The sequence below is a fragment of the Chinchilla lanigera genome, unplaced genomic scaffold (assembly GCF_000276665.1).
Source record: "Chinchilla lanigera isolate Chin_1 unplaced genomic scaffold, ChiLan1.0 scaffold00046, whole genome shotgun sequence".
NCBI lineage: Eukaryota > Metazoa > Chordata > Mammalia > Rodentia > Chinchillidae > Chinchilla > Chinchilla lanigera.
Genome location: NW_004955447.1, coordinates 6,467,545 through 6,493,890, shown reverse-complemented (window position 1 = coordinate 6,493,890; position 26,346 = coordinate 6,467,545). Strand labels below are relative to the sequence as shown.

At 35.2% G+C, this 26,346-nt stretch overlaps 1 long non-coding RNA gene across 1 annotated transcript; it reads left to right on the top strand.

The window, feature by feature from the left end:
- Nucleotides 1-5,610: 5,610 nt before the first annotated feature.
- LOC102014625 lies at nucleotides 5,611-25,882 on the top strand. The gene is made up of 3 exons (XR_262411.1): nucleotides 5,611-5,693; nucleotides 24,643-24,722; nucleotides 25,250-25,882. It is a non-coding gene; the product is annotated as an uncharacterized LOC102014625 (long non-coding RNA).
- Nucleotides 25,883-26,346: the final 464 nt, after the last annotated feature.

Sequence of the window (26,346 nt, the reverse complement as noted above, 5' to 3'; positions counted from 1 at the left end):
CCCAGAAGAAGCTATTATCCATTTCCTTTAAATTCAAATATAGTGTTCAAAATTATAAGATTTTCTGTCACATTTTTATTGAAAATCTGAGTTGCTAGCTGACCTAACCAGATACTGTAGCATCTAAACAGCTGTATAATTTTGGGATGTCAAGTACTCTGAAAAGTATATGCACCAATTATTTTCTTGAATTTAACATATTCTTAAATATCATCACATAATGAAAAGTAGCTTTGTCCTGGTTTCACATATGTCATACAACCTTGTAGTACTACCACTCACCAATTTTCTTGGACATCTTTTGAAGAAATGTCACCTAGCTTTTCACATATCCAGAAGGGGTAGATTTTTGTCTTGATAACTCCAGATTTTGTTTCTATGGTATAAATAACCACATGTTATTATATTTTGATACATTGATATGAATTCATTTTGATGACTTTCGTGAGACCTGATGTAGGATACTCCGATGAAAAAACACTGTTTATTAAAAATGTAGGGAAAGACTACTTAGAGGAAATCTAGAAATAAAGTGATTTCAAAATATAATTGTCATAATTCATCAATAATAAATCTGTGGAGCCTTAAAATGTTGGCTTTCAATCAACAGCTGAAAGAGAAGCGAACTTGTTTGGAGGAAATTATTTTGCAGAGCTTGAGGACTCAAATTTTAATTGAATGCAAATGGTGCTCTCAGTATGCAAGGCACCATCATTTGAACAAGCTTGAAAGAGATAAAAAGAAGTCTCTCTGTTCAGGAAATAGCACATTAAGAAGTTGTGTATAGCCTAGTTATGTCAGTAAGCCAGTATTATGTGTATGTTAGTAGATCACCTCAGTAGATGAAATGTATTATAATCAGGATGTTTATCATGCATAATTACTGAACAGAAGCAGTATTATATGGTGCTGACAAGCATGGATCTGTATTTCCAGATTTATGTTCTTTTAGCTTCTTAAGTGGAGCTTGTTATGTGGTAAAGTAGCACAAGCAGATGGACTGCCCTCCAGAGTACAATAGAACAATGTAGGATTTTATAGGGGAGAAAATTTCCTTTAGCAAAAGCAAAGAAATACAAGCGACTAGAGAGACCATTTCTACAACTGACCAGAAGTACTGGTCACATGAAAATCCATTTGATGTATTTCAAACCTGACAAGCAGGACACTTATGAAAAGGGACAGAGAAATAAAAAGAGAAATTTTTCTCAGTAGATATGTGTAACTTTGGCCTGATTTGATTATCTTTCTCATGTTTTATTTTTTATACCATGCAGACAAGAACAATGCTGTTTGATTGCATGAGGATTAAATGCAGTAAGGATTAAATAGTAAGTTTACATGATTATTATTTTCCTGATTTTATGAATGATGAAAAAATACCAGAGTCTGAGTTGCCCAATAATAACCTGGTAGAGAGTAATTAATGAGTCAGTTCTCTGACACCAGATGTAAACCACTCCAAAATTAGTGTCTTAAAGGAAGAATAATTGATTATTTTTCATGACTTTCTTGAGTCCACTGGTTGGACTCAAGACCAGTGGACACCAGCAGCTGCATTTCCCTGTTGGGTCAAGTGAGTGTGAGGGTAAAACTGGAGGAGCTGAGATGAAGCCTTTTCTTCTCAATATCTATGTCTGTGGCAGCCTCACAACTGCATGGATGAAATAAACACCCAGCATGGAAAGACCCACTATGTGCCCATTTTCCACATTTGCTAGTGTCACGCTCACTAGAGTAGGTCACAGGGCTCTGCACGTAGTCAGCATAAGAGGCCACTTCTCATGAGCTTCCACCCAGTGAGCTTGTTTATTGAAAGGAATAATAGTGATCTACAACTATGTATGTGACAAACCCTTCAGTTTTTAACACATGCCCCTTTAACTTGCCAACTTGAAGGATGTGTGTGAAGTACAGAAAGGTCACATATAGATTGTCAGGATGAAGAACTCTGGTATTTCAGTGTTTGCGTGTGTGCGCTGGGACACTCATGAGCACTCACAGGAAAGAGCACTGCTGAGACTTCTTGAAACTACCTGGAAACGACAGTCATCCACACTTGAGCAGAAAAGATCCAGATAAATAATATCATAGAAGTCTGTAGGGGAACTTATAATAGGGGTAATAAAAAATTGAAAAGTAAGAATTTAATCAGAAAACAGATAATGAGGAAACTGATACTTGCCTGCCGCAGCCTGCTAAGCCAATGCTTACTAATGGGTATTTGATGACATGAGTGTGTAAGGCCACAGAAATTAACTCTTGAATTGGATATAACATGAAGTAATGTGCACATACACTTGTGATTATTTGTGCACAACTGTCTTGAGAATATTCACTTTCGTGTCATACACATTCATTTGTACTGCGTTTCCTTCAAGTTTTGAGTTCTTCCTCTCCAAAAATGCAATTCATAATTCTTCAGGCATCAATTTTTCTACTCCTAGAATCGGAGAGGCTGTGCAGTAATCTCTCCTAGTTCTAGGCACTAAGTAGGCACTGGATATACCCAGGTATTGATCCTCTAGTCTTTTGTGCATTTCTATAGAAAAAAGTAGCAGAAACACCAGCTCTACCTGCTCCTGTCCCTCCACACCCTGCCCCTCTTTGCCTCCTCCTTCTCCTCTCTTCTTCCTCCTCTTCCTCCTCTTCCTCTTGATTCTTCTTTATTTATGTTGTGTTTCTTGTTCTCCCTTCAAATTTCTACTATCCAGCCAAGTACAGTCCAAGCAGGTATTGGATAAATATTTGTGCATTGAATAAATATCCTTAGAGCATTTGTGGTAATTACATTAATTAAACACCTTATCCATTTAACTTGAAAACTTATAATTACATGGGTAGCATAAATATACCATATGAGAACTACATATAATTTTGAAATACATATGTTTTATAAAATATCTTTATATTATGCCTCCTTAATGCCAAAGAAGCACTCTCTCAGGCTATTGCTTAGCAGGTATCTCTTACTAGATAATATTTCCAAATAGATTAATGTCTCACTGTCTTTATTCATAAGTCCACCCATTGATATTCAGATATTAAACTTTTTCAAGTACTGATGACAGACTATTAGGCAGTGGGACTGATATTTTATGCATCAATATTTCTGCTGCACATCTATTTAAGTTACATTCATGGGTCTCTTTTGATACTGAGTCACAGTTTTCTTTCATGGATTCCTATCAGATCATTAGCTTGCACATAACTTAGCCAGTTGATGGGAGGATAAAGGCAAATATTTAAATTCAAGCTGATTTGCATATGTATGTGTGTGCATATTGTTTTTCTCTCTATCCCTCTATCCTTCCACCTCTCCTTGTTTCCCTGTGTCGCTCTCTCACTTTTCTGTCCTATCAGTTTCTTTCCTCTTAATTTTCTTTCCTCTTAGTTTCTTTCTCTTAATTTTTATATCTTTGATATACCATATTTTAAATATTTATTGGCTGACAATATTTCTAAGAAGGTTTAGTCATAAAACTGTTTTTTTATTCTCTGTATTTGTTCCAATCATGTACAAGTTTTAAAAGTGTGTATATCCAGGGACATAGGTCAGCAACAAAGCACCTGCCTGGCAAGCACAAGGTTGTAAGTTTGATTTCTGGTACCAAAACTAAATAAATAAATACAAGTGTGTATGTGTCAAATCCAGTAACAATTTGGAAGTGATTAAACATGTTTCTTCCAAAGCTGTAGCCTTCTTATTTTGTGTTTGTATAGCTAATTGTCATAAACCTTAAATTAATGCAATGTCATTATTATGTATTATTTTACCATTTATTTGTACTTCTGTAGGTCTAATAATTTGTACCATTTTTGCATTTTTCTACCCATATACAAAATGTACACATGTTTAGTTATGCATCTCTACCATGTTGACATATAGTAAACTGTTTACCTTCTTAAACAATTTGCATTCCAAAATGTTTTTGAATGTTACAGCATGAATAAACTAGACACAAGTTAAGTAAACAAAAACACTCACAGAAGACCACAGGTTACATTATTGCATTTTGTTATGGTTTAGAATTGTAATTAAAAGTCTCAAGTACAAAGCAGGGTAGTTTGAAAGGTGACTGGACCACGGGTGCTATGCTTGTCAATGTGTGAGTCCATGGAAAAGTTATTGCAGAATGTATGTTTAGGAGCTGGGATTGTTGGGCAGGCTTCTCTTTGTACCACATTAAGGCTACTGGGGAGTAAGACAGTAGCCACTGATGGTTTTTAAGACACACCCTGGAGACAGGGCTTTCCTCGCTAAGCGAGGCCTGACTCAGGTCAAATAAAATGAAGACTATGACTGTGGCTCTTTTAGGAATATTGCAGGCAAGCTAAGCAGGGATGATTCTTTGACCAAACTTTTGTTAAGGAACTCCAAACTCATCTTCTCTAACCCATGACTCATCCCGATCTTCTTGATTACACTGGTTCCAAAACTGCTAGGTATGAAGGCTTTCGTGATGGTAGCTAGGCAGGAATATGAACAGGACATATTAATATGCCTACCTAGATTTCCCTTTAAAAAGACTCTTCAAATTGCTTTAAGCTTCGGTTATAGAGTTCTGAAACATTGGATTTTGTCCAATTTTTGCTTGAGGTTCCGCTTCTGTTTTTGCAGGCTCAGTGGAAGAGGAAAGTTGCAAAGGTCTTCAATGTGAAGTTCTGGAAGTCCCCATCCCCAGAATTCTGTGGTTTTTTGGGAACTTTTATTCTACTTTTATTCTCTGTGTTTTATTTAGATGTTATTTCCCTTAAGAAAATGACTCATTTTTTGCAAGTTTCTTTCTGATTTACACACGCTAATCTGTTGCTTTTTACATTACATTGATAGTATACAACTTCTTCAGTTGATAATATCTCTTTCTTTTGATAGTTGTTATTTTGCTTTTACACACACACATACACAGACACACACCTCTATTTAAACATCTTTTCTCTGAGGTCAATGTGTCTGTGAAGAATGAAAATTATACATGTTTTTGTCTATCATCTTGACTTAGACCCTGTATTTACTACTTATTGCCGATTTACAAGACACACAGACATTAATCACAAGCATGTTGATAACATTTCATGAACATCTATGTTAAAATGTTTTATTTTTGTTAAAAAATTCAAAAGAGCCTCATTATTCATAAATACACCTTTACCAAAAATTACTGATGTTATTATTTTCTAGTTTGAGAAAATTTAAGCACTGAAAGAACAACTAATAGATAAATATTAAAAATAGAAATTCTTGACTTTGAAGGAGTTTATGAGACTGTATGACAAGAAAATTTGGAGATAATATCGCTAGCAGGAACCCTAGTATAGATTTGGCATGTTTAATTGACCTTCATGAATACATAAGATATATAAATGAAATTCCTTCAGTATTTAAGTCCGTTTAAAATAAAGTGTATACATACTCATTCACAAAAAAAAATGCTACCATCTAAAGAAAAGCCACAGATGGCCAAATAATTTTAAAGAAATCTACTGAGGTGCTTTAAGCGGACAGGGAAATGCATATGAAAAAAACTGAGTCATAAATATAATGTTTCTGTTGGATTAAAAATGACAGTTATTCTCACAAACATTCCACAAGTTTCAGTTACAAGTACAGCACACTCCCACCACATGCTTTTGTGCCTATCTTTTTCATTCCTGTCACTTCTGAGGACTGTATTACATTCCAAAGTAAAAGAGTAAGTGAAAAGATTACTGGGGTTGGAACTAATGCTATTATTTTGACCTACTTACATGGAGTACAGACAAGGACCTTTGAATTCAGAGGACTACACAGTACTAGGGTTCTGCATCATGCGAGGAAATTGCCTCATTACTGAATCTTATTTGGAGAGTGCTTCAGTAGTGGGTGTGAAGCACCATTTAGTTTAAGAAGCACTCTTTTTGCAGGGACAAATAATTGGCAACTGTACCGTGTGTGGTAAGTAAAGTGTGAGTCTACACATTTATAAACTTTGTCTTTACATCTGGGAACTGGACGAAATAGAGGACACGCCCCACCTTTATCCTTACAATGCACTGAGGCCAAGTTGAACATTATAGATGATTCCTGCTTATTGTTCATATTGTCCTAACTATGTGAGGTGACTATTACTCTTCAATCTTCAGCTTTCACTGTAGTAGCATTCATGTTCTCAGTGCTACCTTCCTTTTCATGTTCACAAAGATACATCCTTCTGACAACAGTTCTCTACCCATAGGACCCTTAACCCAACCAGATTTTTAGAAAACATATACTATTCACCTTCGTAGTCATTAAGTGAACAGAAGAAACAAGGCTCACCACAATTAAATCCAAACATCATACATCCCAAAACACTGAGTTAGTTACAAGTATTCATTTACCAACAAACAATAAGTCCGCCCTCATCTAGGAGAATAGTGAAGTGATTAAAAGGAGAAAATATCCCTTGGGTTAGAGAAAAAAATCCCTGGAACATGGCCTAAGACTTTTGTAAGGATAAAGATGGGGCATTTCCTACGGTAAAGGGATTTCTTGATGGTCATATGGAATAAAATAATCTGCTGGCAAACAAATTTGCTAAACACAACCATTAAAAAATTTAGCAAATACTTTGTACTTTCTCTTCAATGCATAGCATGGTAGAAACTGAAATGAATTGACCCCAACGTGCAGTTGTATATGAAACCCCAGGGATGATGCTGGCATGTGGTGGAGATATGAGTGCCGCAAACAGCAAATCCAACATGGACTGCTCTGGGAATTAAGAATTCAGTGCAATCTTTTAAAATACGCTTTTGAATAATGTCTGTTGCTCAGATTCCCGCTTATGTATTTTTATTTCTACAGGGTCTCATTTAAAATTTTGTACCAGCAGAATGTTGAAAACATGAAAACAAGAAAGAAATTCTCTTTGGGTCATAATCTGATGGTTTTTCTTAATTTCACAAACCACAGGACTCTTAACATGTAAGACAGGGATGATTCTTGGTTGCTTTATCAAAAGTTGCAAAAGTAAACTCAATATAATCATTCTTTCCTTTGTTCCCTGTCATGCTAATTTTCTATATTACGCTTTTCCCTGTGATGAAAAAATATTGTATATGCTGTGATATTTAAGTCATGAGAAACTTTTGCCTATTTGCAAATTTTAGAAATACTCAGTTCTTTTGTAATCACTTGTTCATTTTATACTTTCTCCCTCTATAAAATTCAAGCTAACATTTGCTAAAAGTGTCAGTTTTGTCCACTTTTCTGTTACCAAAATCTAAAGCCATATCTGACATAAATATTGAGATGAGTAATTTCGAGTAGGTAAGCTTTCCTTAATTTTCTGACAAATATATTTTTCTTTTTTTTTTTTTAAAGTAGAAGGATGAAAACATATTAACAAGCAGACAGCCAATTACAAAGTAGTACAGGAATAGTACAACCAATACTGAATTACAGACAATTAACAATGGTTGTAATACATATTGGTAACTTCAAAGTGGTTACTCAGGAAAACAAATAGAGACATGCAAGATTGATCAAATAATTAATCATTAACTGTTCCTTTCAATAAAGTGATATAAGTCAATAGTATAAGTGTTAGCAATCCTGTATATACATATATACATAATTTTCCCCTTCTTTCTTTTCTCTTATCCCTCGTCACAGTTGCTTTTCACTTTTGAACAGTTTCCTTTGTTTCACAATGTTTATCATACCTCCTAATTTTTATTCACTCTTTCAGGTTCTTACACTAGTAAGACAATATGTTGCTTACACATGCAGGTCTGATTTATTTCACTTATGAGTATGGTCTCGAGTTGTGACTATTTATCTATAAAAGCCTCAAGTTTATCTTTATAGATGAGTAATATTTCATTATATCAAAATGCCACAATTTTTTTATCCAGTCCTCACTGGATGGACTTTTGGGTTGCTTCCATGATTTAGCTATTACAAATTGTGCTGCTATAAACATGGATACACATATATCACTGTGATATGATGTTTTCAGATCTCCTGGGAAAATACCCAGAAGGGGAATAGCTGAATTGAATGCCACCTCTAGACCTAGTTTGCTGAGGAATCTCCAAACTGATTTCCACAGTGGATTTAACAGTCTGCATTTCCAGTAGCAGTGGAGAAGAGTTTCTGTTTCTCCACAGCCTCGCCAGCATTTGTTTTTGGTTGATTTCTTAATGATAGCCATTCTCACTGGAGTAAGATGAAAACTCAATGTTGTTTAATTTGCATTTCTTGAATGACTAATGATGTTGAACATTTTCTCATATATTTATTTACCATTTGTATTTCTTTATCTGAGAAGTATGTATTCATCTCAGCTGCCCATTTTTGGATTGGGTTGTTCTATTTGGGGAGGTTGATGTTTTTTAATTCTTTATATGTTCTAGATAGGAGAACTTTGTCTGAGGGACAGTTAGTTAAAATTTTTTCCCAACTGTGAGTTTTCTTTTTATTCTGCTGATAATTTCTTTAGATGTGCAAAAACATTTCAGTAAGATGAAGTCCCACTTCTTCATTCTTTGAAATATTTCACGTGTGGTTTGGTTTTTGTCCATGAACTCTCTGCCTACTCCTATGTCTTCAAAATTTTTACCTACTTTTTCTTACAATAGATTTAGTGTTTCTGTTTTAATATTGAGATCTGTGATCCATTTTGGCTTGAGTTTGGTGCATGGTGATAGACTTGGTTCTATTTTCAGTCTTTGGCAGGTGGCAAGCCAATTTTTCCAGCACCACTTATTAAAGAGGCCATCTTTCTTCCACTGAGTTTGTTTGACACCTTTGTCAAAGATTAGGTGGCTGAGTGTGTTTTACGTTGTGGCTGTTTCTTCCAGTCTGTTCCATTGAGCCTCAGGTCTGTTTTTTAGCCAGTACCATGTTGACTTTAGTACAGTAGCTTTGTAGTATAGTTTCAGATCAGGGATTTTTTTTTATTTTAAAAAATAAAAGAAGGAAAATATATTAAGAAACAGACATCCATTTACAAAATAGCATAAGAACAATACAATCAAAACAGAGTTACAGACAAAGTTGTAGGAAATTAACCATGATTGTTGCATTACTTATTGAGATCTTCAAAGTGGTTTCTCAGGAAAACAAACAGAGACATACAAGATTGATCAAACAAGTAATCATTAACTGTTCCTTCCAGAAGAGCAATAGAAGTCAGTAGTACCACTATGTTAGCTAGCCTGTATATACATCTTACATAATTTCCCCTTCTTTCCCATATCTTTTCCCACACTCAAGTTGCCCTTTACTTTTGAGCATTTTCCTTTCATTTCACAATGTCTATCATACCTCCTAATTTTTATTCACTCTTTCAGGTCTTACGCTAGTGAAACAATACAATGCTTACACATGCGGATCTGATTTATTTCACTTATGTGTATGGTCTCTAGTTTTACCTATAAAGGCCTTGAGTTTATCTTTCTTTATAGCTCAGTAATATTCCATTATATAAAAGTACCACAATTTCTTTATTCAGTCCTCAGTGGATGGACATTTGGGTTGCTTCCACGATTTAGCAATTACAAATTATGCTACTATGAGGGTGCACATATATTGCTGTGATATAATGTTTTCAGATCTTCTGGGAAAAATACCCAGAAGGGGTATAGCTGGGTTGAATGGGACCTCTAGGCCTAGTCTACTGAGGAATCTCCAAACTGACTTCCACAGTGGCTACACCAGTCTGCATTCCCACCAGCAATCAAGAAGAGTTCCTATTTCTCCACAGCCTGGCCAGCATTTGTTATTGGTTGATTTCTTAATGATTGCCATTCTTAGTGGAGTGAGATGAAATTCAATGTTGTTTAATTTGCATTTCTCGAATGACTAATGTTGAGTATTTTCTCATGTATTTATTTGCCGTTTGTATTTCTTTATGTGAGAAGTGTGTATTCATCTCACCTGCCCATTTTTGGACTGGGTCCTTGAATTGGGGGGTGGGCTAATGTTTTTTAATTCTTTATATGTTCTAGATAGAAGACCTTTGTCCAAGGGACAGTCAGTTAAATTTTTTTCCCAATTTGTGGGTTTTCTTTTTACTCTGCTGGTGATTTCTTTAGATGTACAGAAACTTTTCAGTAGGATGAGATCCTAGCTGTTGTTTCTTTGAATTATTTCATGTGCAGTTTGGTTTTTGTTCATGAACTCTCTGCCTATCAGGTCAGGGATTATGATTCCACCTGACTTGTCTTTGTTGCCCAGGATTGCTTTGCTATTCTGTGTCTCTTCTGGTTCCAAATGAATTTTAGGAATGTTTTCTCTAGATCTGTGAGGTATGCTAATGGTATTTTAATGGGAATTGCACTGAATCTGGGCACCAATTTTCGTAGTATAGTCACTCTCACAATGCTTGTTCTTCCTATTCATGAGCAAGGAGTATTTTTCCATTTACTGAAGTTCTCTTCAATATCTTTTTACAGAGTACTGTAGTTTTCATTGAATAGAACTTTTCCTTCTTTTGTGAAATTGATTCCTAAATATTTCAATTCTTGGATGCTATTGTGAAAGGTATGGTTTCCTTAATTTTGGTCTCAGTCTGTCTATATTTTTCAAATGTTACACTAACCCAGTAAGCTATAATGTTCAACTGGAAAAAAGAAAAGAACCATTCCAAGTTTATGAAACATCCAAAGTATAATAGCAACATATAAAAATTAGAGGATTTTAAAATTCAAAATTTGAATTCATAATTTTACCTTAGTGTCAAAATACAGGTATTTAACTTTTGCAAATGGTGAAAATGTCTTGTAATGTACTAATATTTTTAAAAAGTTTTTTCTTTTCACACACATGCTGAAAAAGCTGGAAGTCCCATCGTATCTAGAAAGCCAGGGGCAGAAAGAATTACTAAATGAAAACTCTAATTCAGAAACTCTTGGCAATCTAGCACAAGACTGGAAGAATCAAAACAAATTGTAACTTACCCCAGACCAAACAGTACTACATGACAATAATGACTCTGGGTAAGCCTGTGAGCAGGGTAGGACTTTCCAAAGGTTTGGTTTTTTGTCTGGCATTCATCTTCTAATCCCAGAAGGGGAATTGGTTTGAAAGAGGCTTCCTTTAGTAGCTCTGTTTTCTTAATCTTTGAAATTATTGTGGTTTGCCTCTGGACACTTTTTATACATATTTATTCTAATACTTCCAAACCTAACAATTGTTTGAAATACAGAGTTGTGATAATCTAGCTGATGTTGCTGTAGTTATTTTTATAAAACATTTCTGGGCTTTATTTTGTAGAATAGAGAGAAGAGATAAATTGTGATTAATAGTAGCTGGCATTATATGAATAACTCGAGACCAGAATAAAAAGTGACAGGACATTTCTGAGGACTGCGAATGCAAGCTAATTCCTGAGAATGCTTCACATAAAATATGAAAGTAGTCTCTGTTTCTAATATGAATGAATAAGTTCTGGACAAATTGAGGCTGATAGTAGGTTTGGGTCATGCCTGTTGATGCTTCAAGGAGTAGAGACAGCTGCAAGACTGATCACTGTTATAGATTAGGTTTCAAAGCAAGTATTTTGAAGTGAATAAACTAAGTGTTTAAATGTATACAAGGTTTTAGGGGAAATACCATTTCTTATAGTTACTCTTTTTTGTATTCAGTTCTGTTTCAAGAGCACTTTAAGTCAGTATTTAAAATAATTGTTCTTAAAATATTGTTCTTGTTTTATGAACAATTTATCTATGTGGAAACAATGTTTGCATGATTATTTTGGAAAATGCAGTGTCTATTAAGAGGAAACAATGCGTTCAAAATGCTCTATGCAGTCATGGGGTAGTTATGGCTCGTTTTGTAGCTGCAGCCTAAGCCACTGTGTATCATCCAACTTCTTAATTTAAATAACTCAGATAATCAGAAAAAGATGAAAATGCAAAAAATCAGTTGAGAGAAATAAGATAGCTTAATATCAGTGATTTGGATATGCTTTAAAAAGGCTGTAATATAGTTTTACTTTTAAATTTCAAGATAAGAAAAGTTTAGAATTGATTTATTTTGTAATAGATGATACACAATATTAAGTTGCAGTGACTATATTACATTTTATGAACTACGTTTCAACTAAGTAGTGGTTCCAACTTCATATTTCTAATTGTGGTATAGTGAGACTATGAAAATAATGTACAGTAATATATAATAATTTAGTTAACCTTTAAGCAACCATGCAAAGTAGCTACCAAAATTGCAGAAGCAAAAACAGAAATCTTAAAAGTAAGAAGCTATTAGAATGCATCACTGAATGTCATTCTATTTCCAGATATGAATTGTGACTCATTAAAATATGATCATTTTAAGTGAATTAGTAGAAATAATGGTTAAGTTGTCTTTGATAAAATTGATGAGAAAATGTAGGATATCTGAAATTGAAATTGAAGGAAAAAAAAAAAAAAAAAAAAAAGAAATTGAAGGATTTAAAATTTATTACCACACTACAAGATTTGTTGGCCGGCCTCTAAAATTATATGGATTAGAAATGGGCAATATATTCTATAACATGGAGGAACCAAGCATAGTAGCACATGCTGATAATCCCAGGACTGTGTAGGCGGAGGCAGGCAGATCACTGTGAGTATGAGGCCATCCTGAGCTACAAAGTGAGTTCAAGGTCAGCTTGAACTGCATAGTGAATCCCTGTCTCAAAAAGATATATATATATATATAGACAAATTGATAGATTTAAATGATTATTAATATTTTATCTTATAAAATTTTGTGGATGATCTTCATTAGGTAGCAACAGTGAAGATCAGTCGCAAGATTTTATAAGAAAATATTAATAAGCATTTAATGATACAGTTATATATATACAGCATGTATTCTACTGTATAAAATGTATATGTGTTTTCATATATACATATCTAGGTATTTATATACAGATATTTTTCTGTAGATGTTTTATCTGACCTTAATAAAGAATTCATCATAATCAATTTGATTTACTAATATTTTTACTTATTTTCATATAGTACAATGATGCATTAAATTATAGGATCCAACCCATCTCAGCAGGAGTTGAGTCTTTGGTGCTCATTTGGGTGTGGTTTAAGCAATAATATCAGGCATTGCATCATCCAAAATGAATCAGTGTTGAATGACTATATACTGTTGGCTGTAACTGTCCTGAATGACAGATATTTTAGAAGTATTTGGACAATTGTTCAAATGATTTTAGATGTAAATTTTAGAAGGATTTTAACTTTGTTTCACCAAAATCTTTGTCATTCATAACATTCGGGCATTGGTGACTATTTATGAGGAACACTAACCAAGTGACTAGGAAAATAAAGAGTCCCAAGAACAACCAACTGAAAAAATGGCTGGAATTGAAAAGAAATTTCATTCGAGGATTCACTGATTTACTCATTGAGTTACAATTATGTATATTATAAAACTGCTGTACTCTCTGTAGTTTCAAGGAAGTGTTACCTTAATAGCAAAAAAATGTCTCATTCTTTGGTGAACATATTTTTAAGGATTATATTGTGCTTGAAATCCATTTGCATTGATTTGCTTTTGATTTTTTATTGCTACATGTTTGCAGGACGTAATTGTTACATTCCTAGTGTGGGATTGGGACACACACATAACACATCTTAATTCCCTTTCTTTTCCTCCTCCTCCCCCTTCCCTCTGTCCTCCCTCCATCTCTCGATCTCCTTCTCTATTGACATCTATCTGCCTACTTCCTATTATCCATGTTTTAATGTGCTGTCTATTTATAGTTTGGATTTTGATTTTATACTGATGCACTTAAAGTTGTGTTAGTATGAGCGAGATACTTTGTGAATTTGAGGAAAACAGTGAATTTCTCAAGGATTTTTTAACCCTAATAATGGCAGTTATAAAAGGTGTGATTTTCATTTGTGTGTAAGCATTACAGAAACATGTTCAATACAGCATAATTTAATCAGGTCAATAATAGAGTGTGAACTATTGCACAGGAAGTACAGGTCTCCAGGCAATAGGAGGCTTAAGTGGAAACTTACACTTAGTAACTTATTAAGAGTGGTTGGGTTTTCAGTTTATAACTGTATACAGTAGTAAGTTGCAGGTAACTTGTTGAGCCCATGAACCATGCCAGAGTGCATAACAAGCTGTTTCTATAGATAGTGACACATTCAAATCTGGTATCCATTGACTGTAGATGAAAGGATGCTTGTAGAATCACATATCTATTTATTTCTTGTAGAATGTCTCCCTCTGTATCAGTACACAAAAGTTAGTAATTACCAATAGGTTTCAATTTATTAAACATGAGTGAGCAAGATCTCAACTTTACTGGATTTTATCAGGGTGCAATAGCTGTCTTGACCTCCATCTAGGAGCAAGATACTTACCCACCAGCATGAGAAAATGAAGACTGCTACGTAAACTATGTTTTACTCCAATTTGTATTAATGAAGGAAGAAAACTGGGATTAATTTTTATTTATCAGATCCAAGGTACAGTAAATCATTGCATAAATGTGTACTTTTGCAGTTTGGGGCATGACTTGAAGTCAGCAATAATATTTTCACCTTTACTTTTATGAATAGAAACTTCAAATATAAAATAAACATTTAAAATTGCTTTTTCTCTCAACATGCAGGCGGAGAAACAATTTTCTGAAGTTAATAACATTTCTGCAAAGGCTGTGGGGAAATCATGCAAAACTAAACTGCATAGCACAGAAACCTGCTAAACAAAAAACTTTCTGGAACTTCTATTCCTTGTTTTCTTTACTGTTCTATGAGATTTAAAGTAGGTGTCAAGGGTAACCATTTCTTTAGAAGCTCGTGGAGGAGGCATTTCAGCTCTCATCCATTTTCTAGCACAGCATTCAGGAAAGTAAAGGGTTTCTCGAGTATTTTTTCTTTCATTTTGCTAAAAGTAAGTGTGAGGTTTATTTCTTAACTTATGCGAGAAACATATGTAGAAAACCTTTCAACAGTGTATAAGTTTTTAGATGAAGGTATTTGTTTTCCACATTGTGGTTTGATACCTATGATTTTACATAATGGAGTAGGTATTTGTTTTCCCTACCTGGCACTCTTTTAATGAGGAAAAATCTTCTTAGAAAAAAATATAGGGTAGTATTTTAATATATGATGAGTAACAGAACTTATGTGTCTGAAATCGCCTTGCTCTCTTCTCTCATGCTGGCCAGAAATCACACTGAAGTGAAAACATCCACCTTGCTAAGCCCAGCACCTTTCATTGTACAACTGAAAATAATGACCTTCATGTTGACATTGTGCGTTTATTACAGATGACAGCAAATGTTTTCTTAAAGGGCCAGAAAGTCAGTATTCCAGGCTTTGGGGGCCATGTGATTTTTACAGCAGCTATTCAGATCATTTGTCAAAGAGTTAAAGCAGGCGCAGATGACTGTTTCCCAAGAAAATATTACTTTCAGGTACTGACATCTGAATGTCATAATTTTTATGTGTCATAAATTATGCTACTCTATAATTTTTGTCAAGCTTAAAAAGTGTGTGAAAACTGTTCCAAATTGCAGGCCCCATAATGGTAAGCAGTGATGCACCTCTGGCCTATGGGTCACATTTTTCTGATCGCGACCTGAGCATTGGTGAAAATACTTATTTGCTCTTCTGAAACCAGGTTTCTTAATGTTCATCACTGTTTCTTATCTAACCTGAACTTCAGCATGCTGATATATACACGGGATTCTTGGGTGTTCTACCTTTCCTAACTGCCCAATCACCTGCTGCATTTTTCATCAGTAACTTCTTTGTTTGTACCATTCACTCTCATTAAAAAAATACAATGCTAAAATAATTTTAAAGTCATTTTCTCAGCCAATTATTTATTTGGCCATTCTATCTAATTTTATTGTGTAAGTCCCGAAATGTGGATATAATGATAGAGACAACAAGAGAAGGAATGATGAATGTATCATACAAGGCATATTTTCATGGACAGCTAAGTGAAGAAAAAGTGTCACATATTAAAAATATTAATGTGATAGCCCCTATTAAAGTAATAGATTACTGGCCATGGGTCCCAGTAACATCACGAGGACTGATGTGGACAGGATTTGGCCTTTTATAGCACATATATTACAAATTAATTTTACTACATGCCATGTGATGTAAACACTTAATATGCTATGTTTCACATGCATGATTCATAGAATTTACAAATCATCTGTGCATAATCTGTCTAAAAAGTGTATTCAACATTCACATGATGTCCAGTAATAACTAGCTTTGAAAAAGAGATGTTGACTTAATTTTAGTTTTCTCATACAAATATTATAGTTTAGACACTGTTATTGTCACTCATTATATGAAAGTAAATAAAGGGGCTGGGGATTTAGCTCAGCGGCAAAAGCGCCTGCCTGGCAAGCACAAGGTCGTGAGTTCGGTTCCCGGTACCGGAGAAAAACCAAAAAAAAAAAAAAAAAAAGAAAGTAAATAAAGCCTTGGTAGCTGCCTTGGGGAAGCTGCTTTCTGATCTTTATGATTAAATTCAATTTCTGCTGTAGGTACCGCAGCGCAACTAGATTTCCAAAGGAACACTTCTAGCATGTTTTATTTCCTTACATGCAAATTTGTGTATTTTAGTCTTCTTTAATGAAGTTCATCATTAAGCAATAGCTCATCAAGTCGATTTTGCATATTTGTACATTTTTCCATTGCAGAGTAATCAATGGTTCATTAGCAAGCTATTAAAAACTGGCTGAAGATTAAACTAAGAACTAAGTTTTAAAGACAAATTTTAAAACTTTAATTTTAAAGCTTAGAATGTTCTTACACAGATTTCACTTATGAAGTACTTACCATTAGTTACCCGCAGTATATGGGTTTGGTCTAATCCTCGTAATCACAGTGCAAGGAAGATACCATCATCCAAATTTTAACAAAGGAGAGACTGAAGTTCAGGAATGTCAAACCACACATACAATCTCTTGCAGCCAGTAATGGGGACCATTCTGATTTGCTTGACTTTGTGGTCTCTTTTACTACTGAAGGTTCAATATCTTTACAGTTTTTCTCTTATTGCTGAGAATGGTCAGTGTGTCTTCAGAGACACCGTTTTTTATAAGGAGCAGAATATTCGGAGGCAAGTAATATGATGTGGTTGGAAGTGTTTGCTCGCACCAGGAAGCTCCATACAACAAGGAGAGTTTTATGAAATAGGCTCCATTACTATCCTTCTTAGCTCTGTGAGGTTGGAAATGTTAGGCTATATCACAGTAGCCTGAAAGACCTGAGGCAGTTTCAAAACTTTCTACATGATTTTCATTGAGCCGTTTGTCTATTGCAGAGGTGTACTGCTATCCAAATGGGCTTGTGTCTGTCACCTCCAGATTTCTTCTTTCTAATAACTGCAAGTTACAGACTTTTCATCTTGGTTCTGTTACACACCCTAATAAACAGGAGAAAATAAAATTGTGTATCTCTAGCATACTCAGATAGCTCCCACTCAAATATTTAATACTGGTGATCCATTAGAGTTTTAAACTTATGAAATTGAGTAGCTCAAACTGTCAAGAGCTACTTTCCTACATTTTTATTTTCCATGATCATCTTCTGGTGTCCTTTCCACACACTTTAATAAGAAATTGTATTGTACTGACAAAAACTTTCAATTTTGAAAAATTATCCATAGATTTTCATTTAGAATAACAGTGAATAACTGTCACATTCTCTAATTTCTGTTTTTGATTCTAAGTGACCTCTAAGTATATATTTTCCTTAGTGCAATTTTCAATTTCCATAATTGTTCTTGTATAAATTTTGATAGACCTTACAACAAACCTAAGCTTAGGAAGGATTCTGAATTGCATCACTGTGTCCCTGAGAATGTGACAAATGGGAATAATCTTCCTACTTTAGAAATACTAATTATTGCACAACTGGGTATTTTATGATCTTCAGTAGATACAAATTCCGTGTCTGCTCTGAGCCAGACACACTCCGTGCTGAAAGGAGAGGAGACGGTGCGGATGGGGTCAGAAGGCACCTCAGTCCTCAGCGGCTTCTGTTCCATGGGTGAAGCGTGGGAAAACCCTGAGTAATAAATCATCGTGAGGCGCGCAGCCAAGGAACTGCGCAGGCGCGGGGGTGACCGTGTGCACGCTGGGACAGTATTCCACTGTCTTTAGGAAGCTGGGACAGTAAATTAGATAAACAAAGCCTTCTTTCGGGAAGCAGAAAAGACCATGTCTTGTTGCACCATGGGAAGTTTTATCTTCCAGGTTCCTTAGCCACTGGAGAAAAGAGTGTGTATTTTATTTGTTTGTTTTAACTACAATTATACTGGGAATATTTTTATTTTAATTGAGAAAAAGATAAAAAGGGGGAAAATGCTGTTTTTTCCCCTTTATTATGCCCATTTTGCAAAGTGAACTTTCTAAGCTCCTTTTAACTGAGATTTTCTTCTGTTAAGATTTGTTTCTGCTAAGCGTAGCGGCACATGCCTAATTCCCAGCACTCGAGAGGCTAAGGCAGGAGGATCCCCACAAGTTTGAGGCCAGCCTGGGCTACACAGCGAGTCCAGGGCTGCCGGAGCTACATAGCAAGACCCTATGTAGTTTGCGTGCCTGTACCTGGTAAGCTGAGTAACTACTTTGAAGATAATGATATACACTATAATAACCATTATTAATTTCCTGTCATTTTATTTCAAAATTCTGTAACATTTTTATTGTTTTTTTAAATAAAAAAATTTATTATGGACTTAAAATCAAACAAAGATTTGTTATTCATTCTTCATCGTCTTCAGTCAACCTCTGAGCTTACAGTTCGCTGCCTAACTGCTGGGGCCCTGGTGGAGGAACAGCTTGCTGTGCCGCCTGCAGCAGGTACTGGGTGGTCCGCAGCAGAAGGGCTGCGCCTTCTCACAGGCACCTTGGGAGGAACTCTTCCCAAGAAGAATCTGTGAGAAGCTTCAGCATCGTTAGGTCAGGTAACTTGGAGCGCCCTGCTTTCCCTTAGCACGCTTCTATTTCTTCTTCAGAACGTGGAACTTTTAATATTCTGAATTTTGCATGCTCACCCGACATAGTATCTCTGAATTGATCTTTTCATAAAATGGCACAAATATCTTGTTGATTTTAACTGAAATTAGATAATTCTGTGACCATGCAAATTTGAAAATTAACTTTCAGAATAACTGGGATAGAAAAGAATCCTGGGATCAGATACCTCTAACAATGTTTGTTCCTTTCCTGAGTTCATCTTCTGGATGCCTCTTAATCTTATTTCAGCTCAATTATTTTATTTTGTACGACGAGAGAAGGAGTAATATTGTGGCTGAAGACCTGAAGAGAGCGAGTGCCATGCCGACTGCCATTTGAGAATCGAGAATAAAGCTCTTTGGTACTTAAAGGGAAAACAGTAAATAAAAGAGGAGCATCCTATGCTTGTGCAAACGTTCACCTGGAAGCGCACGATGCTGCATGCTTTTCTCAGGCATGCAATTTTAAAAGAGAGTTTTGAGCCACTTCTGCTCCCTAGTTCCCTCCAAGTTTTCCTTGATATTTCTACAAGCCTCAGGAGTGCACTTTTTATTAATAAGAGAGCTATCATAGTTGTATGCATTATGATTTAATTGTGAAAGATGCTGACGTCAATATCAGAAGTTGGACTTTGAGAGCACACTCTTAAGTAGTATCTGAAGGATTATTTCTTACAGTTTATGTTAGTCTCCCCTGATGATTATAAAGCACAGCTTAAATGGATTCCCGTTTTAGGCTACTTAGTTTTGGAAGTCAGGTTCCTAATAATTGTTAAATATTATTACAGTGGACAAAGTGAGGGAGGGGGAGTGTTTTATGAGCAGTAACCTGGGGGGATTTCAATGGATAGACTTGTCTCTGGCTGCTGATTAATATGTTATACCATAGAAATATCCTCTCTCCTTCAGATTTGCCTATGCGAATCTCCGGATTTTCTTTACTTTTCTCATACTGACTTGACTAATTTGCCTCTGATACTTTTTAGGATTTAACTTAGAATCTGTCCCTCTGTAGTTTATACAGAGTTGAGAGGTCTCAAATTCTAGAAGGTTACTTCCTAACCATCTTATTTAGCTAGTTTGCTATAAATTTCTGCCATCACAAACCGGAGGATGTTAGAAGTCAGGGGGAAGGAACAAAATTCCCCCTCCCTCCCATCATCCCAATGTTCATTTTCCAAACAGAGCAGCCAGTTCCCACATCACAGAATGAGCATGGTTTGTGCTTGGCTTTAGTAGTTACAGCTGTGGGTGCTGCCTCTTCACCAGTTAAATCTACAATACTCCCCCTGCCCTCCCCTCACACACAGAGTTTTTCTCTCTAGGTAAAAGCACTGGACCTTCTTTATTTTTATTTTTATTTTTATTTTTTGTCTTTTTGAGACAGGGTCTCGCTATGCAGTTCAGGCAGGCCTTGAGCTTACTTTGTAACACAGGCTGGTCTTGAACTCTCGAAGATCCTTTTGCCTCAGACTCCTGAGTGCCGGGATTACAGGCGTGCGCCACCATGCCTGGCAACACTGGACCTTCTTGATAGATGCTGTAAGCTCCTACACTGTAGTAAGCTTTCCTTTTGGTTTACCAGCCCTAAGGCAGGCAGCTTCTTCCTCCACTAACCTCTGACCAATCTTACATGAACTCTAAGTTCTTTGAGCATTACTCTACTTGCAAAAACAATTTTCTACATTAAATCACTAGGTCAAAATTCCCTAAAACAAAAGTTATCTGAATTTTCATTAAAAAGTTCCACTCTATGTTTAAGTTTTATATAAATATTTAAATCAGTTTAGAGATAGGGGCACACATGGTACCCAAAATGAAACAATGGAAGCCTAGTTATTTTGTAAGATGATCATTTTCCCTTAACAAACAAAAGAAATCTATATTTGAAAATCAGAAAAGGATTTGACCTCAGCAAGCATCATCAATGTCTTATCAGAAGCAAACAGATAAGAATTTTGAAAATGCAAACTGGGTCTGATTAACACCCAGTATAAAGAGGTGACTTATCCTTGCATTAAGGAAATTAATCTGCTACACAGCAGCCCAAGTCGCACTGGCCCAACATCCAGATTGTGATCCTGAATTTCTCAGTATTTACGTATCTCTAACTACATCGTTTTGTTATAAGCAAATTATCTTACCTTCTTAGGGTCCATGGCCCTCTTTACATTTCTTGACATAGAAATTTAATAGATAGAATAAGTAAGTGACCAATAAGGCCTGTGGGTCTGTATTAAATGCAGCACTGTGAGGTAGTGTAGCACTATGGTTCAGTAGCACTGATCACAAAGAACTGTTGCATCCATTCGTGCTGAAGGTCTACCTCCAAATGTCTGAGTTGTCTTAGCAATCTACTAGAGTTCTCTTTTTCTTTCTTTAAATTCTTTCAATTTTCTGTTATATGTTTATGGTGCATGGTAATTACATGCATATTGGAAATTGGCTCTATGTGTGTGCACATCGCATCTGAATCATTTTAATTACCTTTCACCTCCACCCCCTCTCCTTCTCCAGCTCCTCTTCCTTTGTCTGATATTAGAAATACTATGTGATATTAACCTTCTAGAGACATAGAAGACTCATTTCACTCACTATTTTGTCTTAGATCCAACAATTTTTCCCACAAATGGCTCAGAATTATTCTTCAAGTTTGAATAGTATTCTAGGGTGTATGTGTATAACACACCTTCTTTATTCATTCACCTGTTGTTAGGAATATAAGCTGCTACCATAATTTAGCTATTGTTATGGTCTGTGTCTAGAAGTCCCCCAAAGCCTCATGGTCTTTTCAGAGGTTGTTGAATCTAGAGTTTGTGATTGATTGATGATCCAGTGCTGGGATTGAGGGTGTAAGTGCTACACTCATCCTAGAATGGGTAGCTTGCATACAGTATAAGGGACAGGAAGAGACTTGTCCACTCTTACCCTTTATTGCTTTGCTACCTCTGTCCACCATGAACTGTTGCCTCTCTGCCTTGGATCCAGCTAATTATGGACTGAAGCCTCCACAAACTGTGAGCTAAATAAACCTTTCATTTTTTAACTTCGAGTGTCAGGTATTTTGTCTCAGTAATAAGAAAGGTAACTAAGTGAGCTACTGTGAGTTGTGGTGCTATAAATATGGATATGTATATATCACTGTAATACAGTGGCTTTAACTTGTTTGGGGTTTACATTCCCCCAACAATGTGGAAGGGTTTCTTTTACTCCTCAAAGAATTTGCTGCATTTTTTAATTCTTGATGGTACCCACCTTATGATAGAATCTCAGTGCTGCTTTGGTTTGCATTTCCCTAATGTCTAAAGGTGGTGAGTGTTTTTCATGTTCTTATTGGCCATTTTTATTTCTTCTTCTGAACAGTGCCATTCATTTCAATTTCTCATTTTTTCACTTGGATTTTTATTTGGGGGGGGTCTAAAGTTTTTGTGTTCTTTATGTATTATAGATTTTAGTCCATTGTTAGAAAACTAGCTAGCAGAGTTTTTAATTTTTAATGATTCTGTGAATTGTCTCTTGCCTTTGTTAACTATTTTTGCTGTACTGAAGCTTTTTAATTTGATTAAATCCCACTTGTTGATTCTTTACATCATATCTTGTATGATTTTAGTTATGTTCATGAGTCTTTACATATTCCTTTATCTTCAAGAGTTTTATGCTTTTTTTCTTGCAGCAAAGTCAGTGTTTCTGTGTTTATATCTAGGTGTTTGATACATTTTAATTTGATTTTAGTACAGGGTATATGATATAGATGTAGAGTTGTTCTTATGCATCTGGATAACTAGATTCTTTTAGAATGACCTTTTCCCAGGCATATGTTACTGGCCCTTTTGTCAGAAATCAGTGTCGGAAGGTGCTGGGAGTTGTTTTCGCATCTTTTATTATCTTCATTGATTAGAATTTACGTTTTTGTTTGAGTACCATGTTGTTGTTATTAATCAGTTCCTTATACTAAAAACTAGTATCTGGCCTGCAAAATTGTTAGGAGAGCTTAATGAAGAGTTACATTCAAATAGGCATGGGTTCATGCAGTATTCAAAATAATGAATAACTGAAAATATTCTATACATTTATCTTACATGTATATCAGGTTCATATTTCTATAAATATATAAAACAGTTGAATCACTATAACATATTTCAATAATTGTTTTATCTCTACAATATGACATAAATGTAAAATAGAATTCTCAAATAAATAAAATTGGAAGTGGCACAATATTAAAATAACAGAGGAAATAAATTTTAATAGGATACACAGAAGTTAAAATACTAATTATTTTATAGGAGTACATATAAGTACATTAACATTTGATTCTGCAAAGTAACAACCACTGTTGATTTGTATTATTTTGTCTTGAGACACTGTATCACTTTGAATTTTCTTGCTTTGATTTGCTTATGTTCATGATACTGGTATACTGGTACTGTTCTATTTTTTGTTTGTTTGTCATATACTACTCTCTTTAAAATAAAAAAAATTAAAAAAAAATTTGATTCTGTATATTTTGATCTTCCATGTAGATATTTTGTTAATACAATTCACAATTTAATAATGAAATAACAGTTGTTTCCTTTACATGAAGGAAATGAGAAATATATATGTTTACCTTATGAAGATGAGCACTTCTCTCAAATGTGCAGGAAATATTCTCAAAAATTGATTATATTTAACTTCTCCACATATATGCATTGTGAGCATTAACAATGATTTGTCAACTACATTAAAATTAAACAGCTCCATAACAATTAGGAAAGTATGCTCCCACATTGATAGATCACAGCAGCATGGAATTGGGTACTATATTGTCCCTCGGCCCTTCTTTTCTGCCACTGCTCTCCTGCTATGCTACCAGGATAAAATGAAGCATTTTTCTCCACCTTGATCTTCTTCCATGAGGTTTCCTTCTTGAATCCTACTGACCATGTGCTGAATCTCATGAAACCATGAGCTTGATGAAACATTTCTTCTTTCAAATTGTGGGTTTTGGCTATTTAGTCTCAGTGGTAGGAGTAGTGTTGTTATTACTACATCTGACAATATTCTTTAGTAACCTTGTAATGAGTTTCTGACAGGATTTTGTGCAGTTTTAGAGATATGGGTTAGAGAAACCTTACAAGCCTATAAACAGCATCGTGAATTATTCCCACTGGAGCTCAGAAAACCAGGGTGCTTATAGAACAGTGAAGACCAAGCTCAGAAGTTATAGCTGGATAAAGGACTTTACTGGCAGTTAGACTAGAGAACATCTGTGTTATACACTGGTAGAAATGTGACTACAGTTTTCCCATGTCCTGATATTTTGCAGGAGACTATGTTTAATGGCAGTGGACTAGTTACGCAGGAAAAGGAAATTTAAAGACATACCAACATTCAGGCTGTGGCATGGGTAATGTTGTCTAATTTTAGCCAGATTTATAATGAGAATCACAGGCAAAAAGAAGAGAATAACTATTTGAAAAATTTAACTTTTGGCTCAGAAGAACTGTGCATAATGATGGTGTCAAAGAAGTGTATGTGCTGAAGAGATGAGCACAATTAAAAAGAAATCAAATACTTTACACACATAAAAAGAAAGATGCTTTAAGGATATCTCAGAAATCAGCAAGATCCACCCATTCTTGCCTCAAGGGTACAAAAGTATAAGCTTTTTATTTTTTTTTTTACAGAATCTCTGGAGCACTGCTCAAGAAGGGGCTCCTTGAAAATTGGTTCTCCAGCATTCATTTCACTCTGCACAGCTATCTAGGTACCCAAACCTACTGCATCTATATCCTAAGGGGTCTTATCTAAAGCTGCCATGACAGCAGGCCTTGGCATAATCCATGCAATGCTATTCCTACCAGCATACAGAGCAATAGATGTGGGGTCAGGGAGGCATGAGAGGTCAGGCAGTGTATCCCTAAAAGGGAAATACGACAGGCTGTGAGAGTGAAGCAAAAAGTGCAGTGGAGACTGCAGAAAATCAGAGATGCTAAGAATGTGGAAGGTCCACCAAGGAAAGCTGCAGGATGTGAGTGGACATAGATCAAGAGAGGCTATTTGGGGTACAACCTGCAAAGTGATATGAGTGGGGCCGCCCACACCTTTGAGTTTACATTTATCACCGTGTGCCCCAAAATGTCAGATTGGGAACTAAAAGAGCTACTGTTTGCCTGCTGGATATCAGATTTGCTTTGGTCCAATTCTTTTCTGCCCTCTCCTATGGAATGGGAATGTTTAGCCTGTACCATTGTACTTTGTGATTATGTAACTTATCTTTTTATTTTTACACAGATTCACAGCTAAGAATTTGCCTGGGGTCTCACAAGAAACTTCAAATTTGAAAATTGTTAGAACTGTTGAGACTTTCTGAGAGGAACTTTACCACTTTGTGTACAGAAGAACTGTAGTATGTTAGTTAAATTTATGAACTTGATTTTGTCTGTATTTGGAGATTACATTTTAGTTAAAGAGATGTATTTGCTGTGAAGTTGTAAAGGCAGATCATTAACCCAATATGTCAACTTCACTGGATTATGATTTCATAATAGTTTACATTTTCAGAAAATTAGTAAGGCAAGATCCTATGTGTGTGTGTCTGTTCAGGTCACAGAGGTGTGAGCTTAGATATGACATATGTGCCTAACCTACTCTTCCCTGCTGCTATTGCCCTGCTTAGCTTTTTGGCAACCATGGTGTAAGCAGTTCTGACTTTCCTTACCTTCTGCCATGAGATTTTTCTGCCTTGGTGCAGACTGACCATGTACTGAATGTTCTGAAATGTGAGTTCCATTAAATATTTCTACTTTTAATTTGTGGGCGTCAGGTATTGTATCCCTGCTATGAGAAACTGATTAACACATGTATCTTACTCTAAGTACTTGTCTAATTGATGAGATTCATCTAGCATCAATGTGATCAGAGACACTATAAAAGCAAAATAAAAATTAAATTTATAGCTTTTTTCTATATAGCACAATAATCATTAGATATAGAGGGAAATGAAAGCATGGGTAACTGCTTATTTACACACTCTTCTTATAACAAAAGTTTTAAAAATACAGAGTAAGCAGTATTTTATAGCTTAAAAGTTTCAGTTGGTATAAATAAAATCAATCTTCACCTCAAATTAAGAGAAAACACATGGGAGAAAAAAATAAGTCATTCTTTTAGCAGGAAAATGACTATCTTAGAAGAATATCAACAAAGTTATCAGATTGGAAAAATCTATATTTTCTAGAAAAACCTACACTCCTACCTAAGGATAATATAGGTAGTTATACCACAGATTCAAAAGAATTACATCATATGAAGCAGATTATTATAACCTTATGAGTTTTTGATATTAAAAATAAAGTTTTTTTAAGAAACTACTCAATAGGAAATTTCTA